The sequence below is a fragment of the Balaenoptera ricei genome, chromosome 5, assembly GCF_028023285.1.
Source record: "Balaenoptera ricei isolate mBalRic1 chromosome 5, mBalRic1.hap2, whole genome shotgun sequence".
NCBI lineage: Eukaryota > Metazoa > Chordata > Mammalia > Artiodactyla > Balaenopteridae > Balaenoptera > Balaenoptera ricei.
This window is the reverse complement of record NC_082643.1, coordinates 77,176,285-77,190,026: the sequence shown is the minus strand read 5'-3', so window position 1 is coordinate 77,190,026 and position 13,742 is coordinate 77,176,285. Positions and strand designations below refer to the sequence as shown.

Genomic DNA, 13,742 nt, shown 5'->3' with positions numbered 1-13,742 from the left:
ATTATCAAAATTGGTGAATTTTTGTGTAGCCATTTTAATATTGAAGATGGAAGAAAAAAAGCAACATTTTTGGCATATTATGCTTCCTTATTTCAAGAAAAGAAAAGATGCAACTGAAACGCACAAAAATATTTGTGAAGTGTATAGAGAAGGTGCCGTGACTGATCGAAGGTGTCAAAAGTGGCTTGCAAGGTCTCGTGCTGGAGATTTCTCGCTGGACGATGCTCCATGGTCAGGTAGACCAGTTGAAGTTGATAGGGATCAAATCGAGACATTCATTGAGAACAATCAACGTTATACCACGCGGGAGACAGCCGACATACTCAAAATATCCAAATCGAGTGTTGAAAATCATTTGCACCAGCTTGGTTATGTTCATCACTTTGGTGTTTGGGTTCCACATAAGAAGTGAAAAAAACCTTCTTGACCATATTTTCGCATGTGATTCTCTACTTAACGTTACGAAAACGTTCAGTTTTTAAAACAAATTGTGACAGGCAATGAAAAGTGGATACTGCACAATAATGTGGAACGGAAGAGATCGTGGGGCAAGCAAAATGAACCACCACCAACCACTCCAAAGGCCAGTCTTCATCCAAAGAAGGTGATGTTGTGTATATGGTGGGATTGGAAGGGAGTCCTCTATTATGAGCTCCTTCCAGAAAATCAAACGATTAATTCCAACAAGTACTGCTCCCAATTAGACCAAAGGAAAGCAGCACTCGATGAAAAGTGTCCGGAATTAGTCAAAAGAAAATGCATAATCTTCCATCAGGATAATGCAAGGCCGCATGTTTCTTTGATGACCAGGCAAAAACTGTTACAGTTTGGCTGGGAAGTTCTGATTCATCCGCCATATTCACCAGACATTGCACCTTCGGATTTCCATTTATTTCAGTCTTTACAAAATTCTCTTAATGGAAAAAATTTCAATTCCCTGGAAGACTGTAAAAGGTACCTGGAACAGTTCTTTGCTCAAAAAGATAAAAAGTTTTGGGAAGATGGAATTATGAAGTTGCCTGAAAAATGGCAGAAGGCAGTGGAACAAAAGGGTGAATACGTTGTTCAATCAAGTTCCTGGTGAAAATGAAAAATGTGTCTTTTATTTTTACTTAAAAACTGAAGGTACTTTTTAGCCAACCCAATACAATGTCACTGCAAGTCTAAATCCCTAAATCCAGAGTCCTGTGTACTATGATATTTTGATCCCTGAATCATGAAGTCTCTTGTGAGAGAAGAAAAAAAAGGCATTCTTATTTGCAACACTGCCGGTGAATTCACTGGTTAATGAAATGATCCAAAGAAAACCCTGGCTCAGCAAACATCTGGTTAAAATGCTGGGGCTGGACTATTCCACAGATTCATAACTTGATCTTGATCTTTGGAGGCAAAAGAAGGCAGCAGTGCACAACGACCAGGGCAAGGGATCGCTGGGTGAGGTTGAAAAATTGACGGTGTGTCAGACTACGGAAATCACAGACGTGGGACGCCTTTCCCAGTTGTACTAGGACAGTGGTCAAGCATGAAGCCCTCAGGGGGCCAACCTGGGAAGCTGGCCCATCCCAAGATCGTCAGCACTTGCGCTGTCTTATAAAAGTTCAGGGAATCCCCTGGCAGTCCAGTGGTTAGGACTTGGTGCTTTCACTGCCGTGGGCCTGGGTTCGACCCTGGGTTCCCCTGGTCAGGGAACTAAGATCCGGCAAGCTGTGCAGTGCAGCCAAAAAAGTAAGAAAAATAAAAGTTCGGTCACTGAGCCTAGAATCAGGTATCTTTGAGTGAGTTCAGAGCTGTCTTTCTTCCTTTCAGGGATCTTAAAGGACCTAATTTCTGAGAGAATAGAGGGCAAAGGTAGATTAGGTAAAATTAAGCATGGAATTTAGGGTTTCGAACGAGGATACGTGGTCACTGGCCAAAGGAACTGTTCCACCAAGGAAGCCAAGGGCTGAGCAACAGTTGGGGGTCAAGGAGGTAGCATTCCGTGACATCCCCACTCAAGGGCATCTTGCTCTGTGAAAACAGTCCTGGCCTGACGGTCATGTGGTTCACCATAGTGATGTGTTCTGTACCATCCAGTCTCTTGGAGCCTGAAGAGGTGAAATGACAGCACTAGTAGCAAAGAGGCAGAGAAAATCTGCCCAGAGGGAGCTGGGAATTTAGTGTGTTGCCTCTTTTTTTGGGGGGGTGGGGGGGGTGGGTAGAAAGAATAGTTTCCAGTAAAGATGTTGACATATTGCAGTATTTCATATTATGAAATTAATAATAAAATACATTTTAATAGATTTTTTAAAAGACTCTACCCTCTTGATGAATACTACATTTAATATTGTTGCTGAGGCCCACGCACAAGGAAACAGAGATCCAGGAACCCACTGTTTGTCACAGATTTGTTTATAACAGCAAACTTTCTTGGCAGTGGTATCTGTCAAAAATTCTGTATCCAAATAACTCCTCTAGAAAAATATCTGGACATATTCATGAGATGCATAAGAAGATTCATAGAAGACTAGTTTGTTATGAGGAAAACAAGAACAAACCTAAAGGCCCGGCAATAAGGAACAATATAAATAAATGTAATATACCTAAATTCGAGATTATTATGTAGCAGAATGAGTAGGTCTTTGTATTGAACGTGGAATCTTGAACTAGACTTCCCGTATTCTAATCCCAGCTCCACCACATGCTTGACAGATACCTCTTACAAGGTTTATTACTATGAACAAGGCTGTAACAAACAGTGGTCCATAGATTGCTGTTTCCCTGTTTAAGGGTCCCGCTACACGATCTTAGGAAAATTCTGTAACCTCTCTGGGACTCAATTTCCTGATACTGTAAAATACAAATAATAATAATGGTCTTCTTATAGGGCTCATGGGAGGTTTGTAAGCAAAGTGCTTAGAACACTGCCTGACAGAGAGTAAGGGCCATAAAAGTGTTAACTATTAGTAGCAGCATCTCCAATACATGTCATGTGTTGGAGGGGGACGCAGGGGAGAAAAATACTTATAGATTATCCCATTTATATAAAATAAAACCAATAAGCCACAACCATAGCTCTCCTCTTCTCCCCTACCCTCCTTCTTTCACTAATACACACACACACACACACACACACACACACACACCACTAACACACATATACACACACACAGAGCTTCCCTCTGGGGAAGAGAGAAGGTGGGATGGGGAATGGGTACGAGAGGGAATTCTGACTTATAAGCCTAGACTTCAGAACTGTCTGCATCTTTTGGAACCGGAATCATCTACACTGGTTTCCTCCAAGTTCTTACCTCCTACTCACTCCTAACGCTACATCAAACTGCATTCCACTCATATCACATCTTCAAAATTACTCCCCTCTAGTCATTAATAACCTCTTGCTGGTAAAAATCAAAATGTATTTTTCAATTCTCATTTTATTCCACTTCTTTATGTCTTTCAACCCTCTTTTAAAAATGGCTTCCAGGAAACTGCCCCCTCCTGTCTGTCGCAGCTGGCCGTTCTGCTCCGCTCCCACACCCCTCAGTCTCCTCGACTCCCTCACGGCCTCCACGCGGGCCTTCAGTGCTGAAGGCTGATGCCTGGGCCCTTTCTCTGTACACTTGATTCAACTTCTAGGCAACCTCCTCCGTGCCCGGGGCTCCGGTTACGATCTCTGGGAACACTCCTCTCACACTTACACCCGGCTCCAGATCCTTCCTGAGCTCCCGACAATACCGATTGCCCACTTGGCATCGCCACTGGGGTACTTTAAACTTACCACGTCGAGGCCTGGTCCTCCGGCTTCCATCAGTCCCTGTCTCATCCCTCCAGTTACGGAAGCCACTTAGGGCTCTTCCTGACAAATCCCTCTTCCTCACGCCCCTAAATCTAATCCTAGAATAGAGAACAGTTGGTTACTGTATCCCTCTTCCATCCAGCTCCTTCCCTCCCTCCATCTCGACTGCTACCTTCTTCAGGCTAAAAAATCTCTCACCTGGGACACTGCGATTGCCTCCTAACTGGTTTCCAGCCTTTACTCTTGTCTTCCTCCCAGAGGTTCTTAACCAGGGTCCGTGGACTCCGGAAATATTACATCTTTTTTTCATTAATCTCAGAATGAAATTTAGCATTTCAATCAATCGTGAATGTTAACAACAAACCATACTAGTATTAGTATTAGAAGAATGCTGATATTATTGGGAGAATACCAATACTCCAAATGCTGTTGTGATTTTGCCACCAACAGAAATCAGGTGTTTTCATATAACATGACAGCTGTTAGATATATTCTTTACTGTCATCACTACTTTGAAATTACAGTAGCTATTAGACTCCCCACTAAATCTTACTATTTAATGTGTTAAGAAGCACATATACCACTACATCACATGTGTGTTTAATATTTTGACAACTATATTTCAATACAATTGGTCTCCTTTGTAATCCTATATGTTTTATGTTATAGATTTTAAAACATTATTCTTAGAAGGTTCTGTCTCTGAGCTTCATCAGACAGTCAAAGCCAGCAATAGCACAATAAAGGGCAAGAACTCCTGCTAGCTAATTTTTCACACCACGGTCACAGTTATTTTCTCAAAGCACAAATCTGATGTCACCTTCACATGGTGCTGATGTCACGGTCACCTGGCTTCCCACTGTCTTGCTAACAAAAACCAAAGTACTCAATATCTGGCCCCGGCTCGCCTCTCTGGCCTCAGCTGGCATCAGTGATCTCTTGTTGCCTGGGTTGTAGCCACACCAGCTGCCTTTCAGCAACTCAAGCTTGCCATCCTCCACCCACCCCCAGGGACTTTGCTCATCTTCTTCTCTACCTACTCATCCCTACCTCCATCTGTTGACACAGCTAACCCTTTTCCAATTTTCAGACCTTCCTGTAAACATCACCTCCTCAGGAAGACCCTCCTGGGACCCCAAGGCCATCCTTTCCCTTGTCTCTACACTCTCAGGGTTACCAGAACTTTCTCCCCATAGCACGTCTCATGATCAGTATAACCAACTTTCCTCTGCAAAGCTATCAGTTCCATGAGACAGGAACCATGAGTGCTTTGGATCTATTCTACTGCTGACCTGTGCTAGAAAATCAATTAACATTTGTCAAATGAATGAGTGGTAGAAAAAGACCAACCTAAATATCCAATGATGAAAGTAATTAAATAAATTATGGCATTACACACCCAAGTTACTGGGCAGCCATTAAAAATCATGTAGTAGGGATTTCGCTGGTGGCCCAGTGGTGAAGACTCCACGCTTCCAATGCAGGCTGAAGAGGTTTGATGCCTAGTCGGGAACTAAGATCCCACATGCCATGTGGCAAGGCCAAAAAATTTTTTAAATAAATAAATAAAATGGTCAGTACTTTAAAAAAATCATGTAATAAAAGCATATTTGCTGACATGAAAATTTATCAATATATCTAATATTTAATGTAATAATAAGTGAAAAGGGCAAGTTACCAAGCAAATGTTCAGCAATTTCATCTTTATTAAGAAGGGAAAAAACAGACATATAAACATATGAAAAGACAGAGTGCCACAGAACTAAGTCTGAAAGGATAGTCACAAAATACATAACAGTCCTTACCTCTCTGGGTAGCAGAGTTAGAGAAGATTTTAAATTGTTAATTTACGTCTATCTATGTTATCTAACCTTGTCTTCAATGAACACGCGTTGATTTATGCAGGTAATAAATTACTAAAATTTCAAACTCTCTGCTTCAGTTAACTATTTTTAAAAATAATTAAACAACCCATAGGTGGTAAGCTATGTTTAGCTGAGTTAACTAAGGTCCATTTCAGCAAGGTTAATCTTAGTAGATAAGCAGAAATTTTCAGGAGGTTACATAAAGGACTGCAGAACCTAAGGATACACCTGACAATCAGCACAGTGTCCATGGTGAGATAACTATGACCAGGAGAGGTCTTTTCAAGTTAGTATTGATTTCATTATCTTGTAAAATCCACTTTAGTTATATTAAATTTCACGTTCAATATAATGACTAATCTACAAACCGTAATAAAGGAGAAGATAAAAATCATGGTAATTTCTACTATTAAAGGCAAATTTCTTACTGGATATACTGAAATTAAAGTAATATTTTTTCATCCTGCTACAATTTAACCACATTAAATCTCCAAGTATTAAAATAATAAAAAGATAAGATTAGTTAATTTGCGACAGAGTGAAGCTGAGTAAAAAGATGAACATTAATAATTTCTGGAAAGTTGAGCAAAGTAGCATTTATAGACATATGTCAAACTGAGAGAAACATCATGGGTAATAATTACACATCTTCAGATCTGGTTTATAGTTCATTATAGTAAAAAGTTACTTTGCCCTGCACTAAAGCGTTTGGTTTGGAATGAACTTGCTGATTCATATTATCTTGAGTACAGACTTTTTCTACTTGGATAACTTAATAGGTTGTCGCAGAGAAGAATTAGTGACACATGAAGGAGAAAAAACAAGGTTTGTAACGGATTCTAGTTGTTTGAAAATCTTCAAGCTCCACGGATCACAATTTCCAAACCTCACCACTCAGGCCGCAGGAAAGCTAAGAACTTAATTTTGAGAACACTCTTTTCAAGCTACTCCATCAATTCAAAATTGCTCATTTCCTCTTTTTATGATCCCCCTGCCAGCCCAACAAAATGATAAGGTAAAAAATAAAGTTCCAGGGGCTTCCCTGGTGGTGCAGTGGTTGAGAATCTGCCTGCCAATGCAGGGGACACGGGTTCGAGCCCTGGTCTGGGAAGATCCCACATGCCGCGGAGCAACTAGGCCCGTGAGCCACAATTACTGAGCCTGCGCGTCTGGAGCCTGTGCTCCGCAACAAGAGAGGCCGTGACAGTGAGAGGCCCACGCACCGCGATGAAGAGTGGCCCCCGCTTGCCACAACTAGAGAAAGTCATTGCACATAAACGAAGACCCAACACAGCCAAAATAATAATAATAAATAAATAAATAAAATAAAATAAAGTTCCAAAGCAATCCGGAAGCAAGCTTTAACCAATGACATACCATGGGTAGTAAGAGATTACTTACAACCTCTCACTGGGACAGCACAATCCACTCTCAGCTGATCTGCTACCAGCATGCTTTAGGATTTTGAATTACATTTCTCAGCAGTTTCCTATCCTCCTTCACATACCTCCAAGTCAGCTCCTCATTCCAAGCAAGGCAAACAGTTTTGTGGGTAAATAAGAATTTAGTTAACTAGCCCAAGCAGAATCGACTTTTAGGGAAGAATGAAATCACCTCTCCCATTCACCTTTGCCCGGACATCACATTGCTGAAGCTCCACATGCAAATGGCATCAATGCCTCCTTGTCTGGATGGGCTGGGAACACAGCAACTAAGAAAAGTGCATTCACCACTGAGCTGCTTCCAGTTTGAAAGACACTGATGAGTGATCTGACTTATTCCCTTCAAGAGATGAGATCAAGAAACAGGGCATTTGGACCATGAATCTACTACATTGATCCATCACCCATGATTGATACTAGGTAGTCATCTAAACAGCAAAAACTCCTCATATACACATTCCTCTTATGAGCACAAAAGAAACCACTCAAAAAGAAGATCTTCACTGCAAATTGTTTGGATAAACATGGAGGGGAGAAAGGAGGAAATAATGAAAAATAATAAAGACAAATTTAGGAGACACAGTTCTTCCCAAGCTTATTAAACTTCAATACTTCACAGGAGCAAAACAGGAATGGTAGAAATTGATTTTTGGGAAAGGCTATTAAAGAGAGTGCTGTTCTCATCAGAAAGTCCCTCCCCTTTTTAACCATAATCAATAATTTAAAGCAAAGCCAAAAATCACATCAGCCAAAATGACCAAGAAAACTTTTTTGTGTGCAATATAGGAGTAAAATTAAATTAGTGTCTGTTAAGAAATTACTACTCTTAAGAGAATTATTAGGTAAAATTTTTAACTCTTTTCCACAGCTTGCCAATATGCTGACTTGAAAAGAAAAGCTCAATGTTAAATAATAAGATACCGAGTATATATATCAAAAGAGTAATAAATTTATCCTTTTCATTACGTGGACATTTGATTTGCTGTCAAAGTTTAAAAGGTCAATTTTGAATTTGTCAGGCACAAAACATACTTCAGAACTTGGCAATGTAATTGTAAAAAGTTGTTTTCTTCCTCAGTTCAGCGAATTTCTTAATCTAAAGTTATAAAATAATCAGCAGGAAGCTTTGATGGTTTGATTACAAATTACACTGAACCAGTTCTTTATTTTACTGTTCCTGTTCACTTTAGCTAATGATTTGTATCTTAAGGGATATATTTCACAGGACTTTGTTTTTACATCTTACATTCAAATCCAATGACAAATTCTTTGAAATATATTTAAAATTATATAGTCATCATTTCTCAAAATGAAGGATTGAACATAGTGTCGGTGTGTACAACTTGTAACTAGGGCATGAGAATTCTCATGGTGTTTCTGGCTGGTGAGCACAAAACGGAAAAAGTTGAAGAACTTTGGCAAGTAGATATGTATCACCATGTTAATGACTGCCGCTGGTTCTAGAACTCGTTACGGAGAATGATTCTGTGAGTCTCCCAAGGCAAAAGAAATAAAAGCAAAAATAAACAAATGGGACCTAATCAAACTCATAAGTTTTTACACAACAAAGGAAACCATAAACAAAACAAAAAGATAACCTAATTATTAGAGAAATACAAATCAAAATTACAGTGAGGTATCATCTCACACCAGTCAGAATAGCCATCAATCCAAAAGTCTACAAATAATAAATGCTGGAGAGGGTGTGGAGAAAAGGGAACCCTCCTACACTGTTGGTGGGAAGGTAAATTTGTGCAGCCACTATGAAAAACCTTATGGAGGTTCCTTAAAAAACTAAAAATAGTTACCCTATGATCCAGCATTCCTACTCTTGGGTATATATCTGGAAAAGACAAAAACTCTAATTTGAAAAGATGACATGCACCCCAAAGTTCATAGCAGCACTATTCACAATAGCCAACACATGGAAGCAACCTAAATGTCCATCGACAGTGGAATGGATAAAGCAGATGTGGGGTGTGTGTGTGTGTGTGTGTGTGTGTGTGTGTGTGCAATGGAATATTACTCAGCCATAAAAAAGAATGAAACAATGTCATTTGCAGCAACATGGATGGACCTAGAGATTATCATATTAAGTAAGTCAGACAGAGAAAGACAAATATACGATATCACGTACATGTGGAATCTAAAAAAATGATAACAATGAGTTTATTTACAAAACCAACAGACTCACAGACATAGAAAACAAACTTATGGTTATCATAGGCGAAGCGGGGGATAAATTAGCAATTTGGGATTAACACATATACATTACGTTATATAAAACAGATAAACAACAAGGACCTACTGTATAGCATAGGGAACTATATTCAGTATCTTATAATAACCTATAATGGAAAAGAATCTGAAAAAGGAGATACCTATACACACACACACACATATATATATGTATCTGAATCACTTTGCTGTACACCAGAAACTAACACACCATTGTAAATCAACTATACTTCAAAAAAAAAAAAGAAAGAAAGAAAGAAAAAAGAATGATTCTGTGAGCTATAGAGCATCTCTCCAAGAACCTAGTGGATGGCTTCCCTGGTGGAGCAGTGGTTAAGTATCTGCCTGCCAATGCAGGGGACACAGGTTCGATCCCTGGTCCAGGAAGATCCCACATGCTGCGGAGCAACTAAGCCCATGCACCACAACTACTGAGCCTGCGCTCTAGAGCCCAAGAGCCACAACTACTGAAGCCCGTGCGCCTAGAGCCCGTGCTCCGCAACAAGAGAAGCCACCACAATGAGAAGGTTGCGCACCGCAATGAAGAGTAGCCCCCGCTCACCACAACTAGAGAAAGCCCGCGCGCAGCAACAAAGACCCAACGCAGCGAAAAATAAATAAATAAATTTATTTTAAAAAGCCCCAAAAAACCTAGTGGATTCGTCCTAAGCATGTGCTTAATGACCATCTCTTTAGGATGGAACAGAAGGGAATTAGAAGACAATTAGAGTGGATAAAATCTAAAGTCCCTTCAAATTCCAAGATTCTGTGGTCTTTCACTACATTAAAATGAGATTTTGCACTCAAACATTAGCATTCATCAGACAGAAGTCAATCTCTCCAAACCTCAGTTTCCATGTCTAAAAAAATGGAAATAATTATATCCAGGAATATTTTATGAATTGAATGAGATAATGGATGTGAACAGACTGTTCATACAGTGGGCGAGAAACAAATGGTCACCATGACTAAGTGACTGTGCCCCAAGGATGATTCAAAGCCAATTCTGACAAGAATTTCAGAGCCATATTATAGCTCCACACACAATCCCAACAGCTGCAGAACCAGATCTGATCCAGATGTGTTATTCCCATTGTACTTGTGCTGAAAGCCCTCATTTCAATACCCACTATACTCGAATGCAAATGACTAAAGCTTAATCCGCCCCCCCCACGCCAAATCCACCCTTTTGTTTATAAATGCCAGGGGCCAGGACATGGTACACATACAATTAATATTACTGTAATGAATGCTAAATAAATGAAGTTTTCTTCTGCTGTCCAAAGTCTTCTCCTGGATTTTTCAATGTTTATATAGTGGGTGAGAAACAAATGGATTTTTCAGTGATACAGAGAAGAAAGAGGAGGTTGGTTAACGTAGCCTCCTTTTCTACCTCATTTACTGCTGCATGGGATTAACAGTCAGGTTACCATTATTACCTGCTTGGACTCTCAAAGAAGGCAGCTATCCATTATGCCTTGCCTCTTGCTGTACTTTTCAGGGGTCTGAGGCAGAAGGAAAGCCATGCTCAGCTCACACAAGATGCTTTCTCCCCTCGCCTATTCACTGAAGCACACCAGGATGTACATGAAATATGCCTTCCAGAGGTGGATGTTTCTCTGCAGAAAGGGCTCATTTCCAGGAAGCAAAACCAAAATCTCTGCATCTAAAATCTATGCTTCCAAAAGTTATGGCTTTTCTTTCATCACTTAGCTTTTATAAAAACAATGTGCAGATAAGCTTAGTGGAAATCAATAAAACGCAAGAGTTTTTAATTTCCCGAGTCGACTAGAAAGTACTTTTTTCCCCAAAGCCTTCCCAAATGTGTCAGATGTTCAAACTATCTACATATTTACTTTGTTTGATAATATGCTTGTTTATTTATCCTGTAATTACTCTAATAAACAATTCAGAGTGACTTACGGAAGTGCATGCATCACAGAGATTATCAAACCTCCCACTGAATCCTGGTCTCTGTTACGCTGAGCTTTAGAGTGATCACTGTGTCACGAGGGCTTCATCTGAAGGGGAATGTGTTTGCTCTAGGGGATGCTATCACAGATGCCACAGTCATAGATTAAATAGCATGCAACCAGACTTTCTAATCCAACAGCAACAAAGATAATAATCATTGGGTATTCAGGAAGAGCAAATCCTGGCCTCAAAGAGATCTTCAGTGGATTGTCTGTCCAAGTGGAAAAAAAAAGAAGAAAATGAAAGAACACATACGAAATGCTAAAACTATGTTAATCATCAAGGAAGAGGTCCCAAAGATGGACTTGAGACCCTTATTGTGCTCCAGAAACAGACTCCTTTCCCCTTAGTGTTCCCTGTTCAAACATCTGACTTTCAATCACATTTTCAGGAAAAGGAAAAGGAAAGAAAAGAAAGGGAACATGAAATCCGAAGAGACAGACCTTGGTGTGAATCGTGATCATTCTGGTTGCTTAGCTATGTAATTTAAGTCAAGATTCTTCCAGCTTTCTGAGCCTCAGTGGAAGGAAGGAAGGAAGGAAAGAAGGGAGGGAGGGAGAGGAGGGAGGGAGGGAGGAAGGGAAGGAGGGAGGGAGGGAGGGAGGGAAGGAGGGAGGGAGGGAGGGATCTTCCCGGTAGGATTGTGGTGAAGATTAAGTTCCCTCAGGCTTGGATAGAGACTAACACACTGTAGGCATTCAAGAAATGGTGGCAATTATCACTCCCATAAAGTGAGTACTGTCAAGGCGTTTTAAAAGAGTGAAACTTTCTGCAAGGTTAATCAACGATTCTCAACCTTGCCTGCACAGTGGAATCATCTGGAGAGCTTTAAAAAATACTGATACCAGAGCTTTAAATAAATACTGTTCCCATCACAGACCAGTGAAATCAGAGTCCATGATGGGAATAGCCCAGCATAGATAATTTCTTAAAGCTAAGAGATTATAATGTAAGCCAGAGTGAGAACTACAGGGTTGAATCCTTAGCCAAGGACAACCCCGCATCTTTTCTTATTACCCATCCTATGCTTACTTACCATAGGTCTTTAGCCCACCTGCTACACCAATAGTCTCAAAAGTGGGACTGGTACAATGTGGAAGTAACCCAAGTGTCCATTAACAGATGAATGGATAAACAATATACGGCATACACATATGATGGAATATTACCCAGCCTTAAAAAGGAAGGATATTCTGACACTTGCTAGACATGATTCAACCTTGAGGACATTATGCTAAGTGAAATAAGCTAGTCACAAAAGACAAACACTGTATGTTTCCAGTTACATGAGGTACCCAGAGTAGTCAAAATCATAGAGACAGAAAGTAGAACGGTGGTTGTCAGGGGCTGAGGGGAGGGGAGATGAGGGGGTTATTATTTAATGGATATAGAGTTTCAGTTTTACAAGAGTTCTAAGGATGGGCGGCAGTGACAGTCACATAAAAATATGAACGTACTTAATATAACTGAACTGTACACTTAAAAATGGTTAAGATGGCAAATTTTGTGTTATGTGTGTTTTATCACAATTTTTTAAAAAATGGGAGATGTGCAAGATAGTCCACTGGGATTATGAAGAAAGTATATCTTCTATTTATACTTAATGTTATTGTATCCACTTATTTCTATTATTGTATGTTGAATCTATGTGCATAGTATATTAGTATGTTGCAAATGTGTGGGGTTTATAAACACATATACATATGATCATGATGTATATTCAAATATCAGAAAGGACAATGAAAAAAATTTGCAAGTTGTTTCTAGATTTCCTAAAAAGAAATGCGGATCCTAATGCCATCTTTGAAGGCAGGCCTGAAACATGTCGTTATTAAACAGAGCCAGGCTTACAGACTGGGGCAGGGGAGGGCAGGCAGGGAAGGAGGAGCTTACAGCACACTGGTAGCCTGAGCAACATGACAGTCATTCGGCAGAGCAAGCAGTAGGGTTCAGACCCATAAAATCTACTCTAGTGCAAGTTCCATTCTGCTGGCTCTACAATAATAGCTTAGACCTATGTTAACACCAAATCAAAGGAATCACCAATGAGCATTACTAATTTTTTAGGAAACTAGATATTTATTGATTCCTGCCATGTGCCAGGAATATACTTTACACATACACACAATTTGCACATATTTTAGCACATACACTTTCCACATGTTGTTAGCTCATTCGATCACCACAGGAACTTTATGAGGAAGGTGATATCAGCCCACTTTATAAATGAAGAAACTGAGGCTTAGAGACGCCTAATAACTTGCCCAAGGACACAGAACAATGAAGCGGATCTGGGATTTGAAACCTAGATATACCTGACTCTAAATACCACTCTTTTTCCACTGCGCCCCCAGAATGCGGTGAAAGTAAGAAATGCATTTTCTCTTCATAATCCAGTAAATACACATGCTATTTACCCAACTCTAAAAACTGTTTTATAAAATAATA

The 13,742-nt window shown here is 39.9% G+C and overlaps 1 protein-coding gene across 14 annotated transcripts in view; it reads right to left on the bottom strand.

Moving 5' to 3' along the window:
* The window catches only part of APBB2 (amyloid beta precursor protein binding family B member 2), a 364,010-nt gene that overhangs the window by 156,975 nt on the left and 193,293 nt on the right, over window positions 1–13,742 (bottom strand). The gene's annotated exons all lie outside the window — the stretch shown is intronic.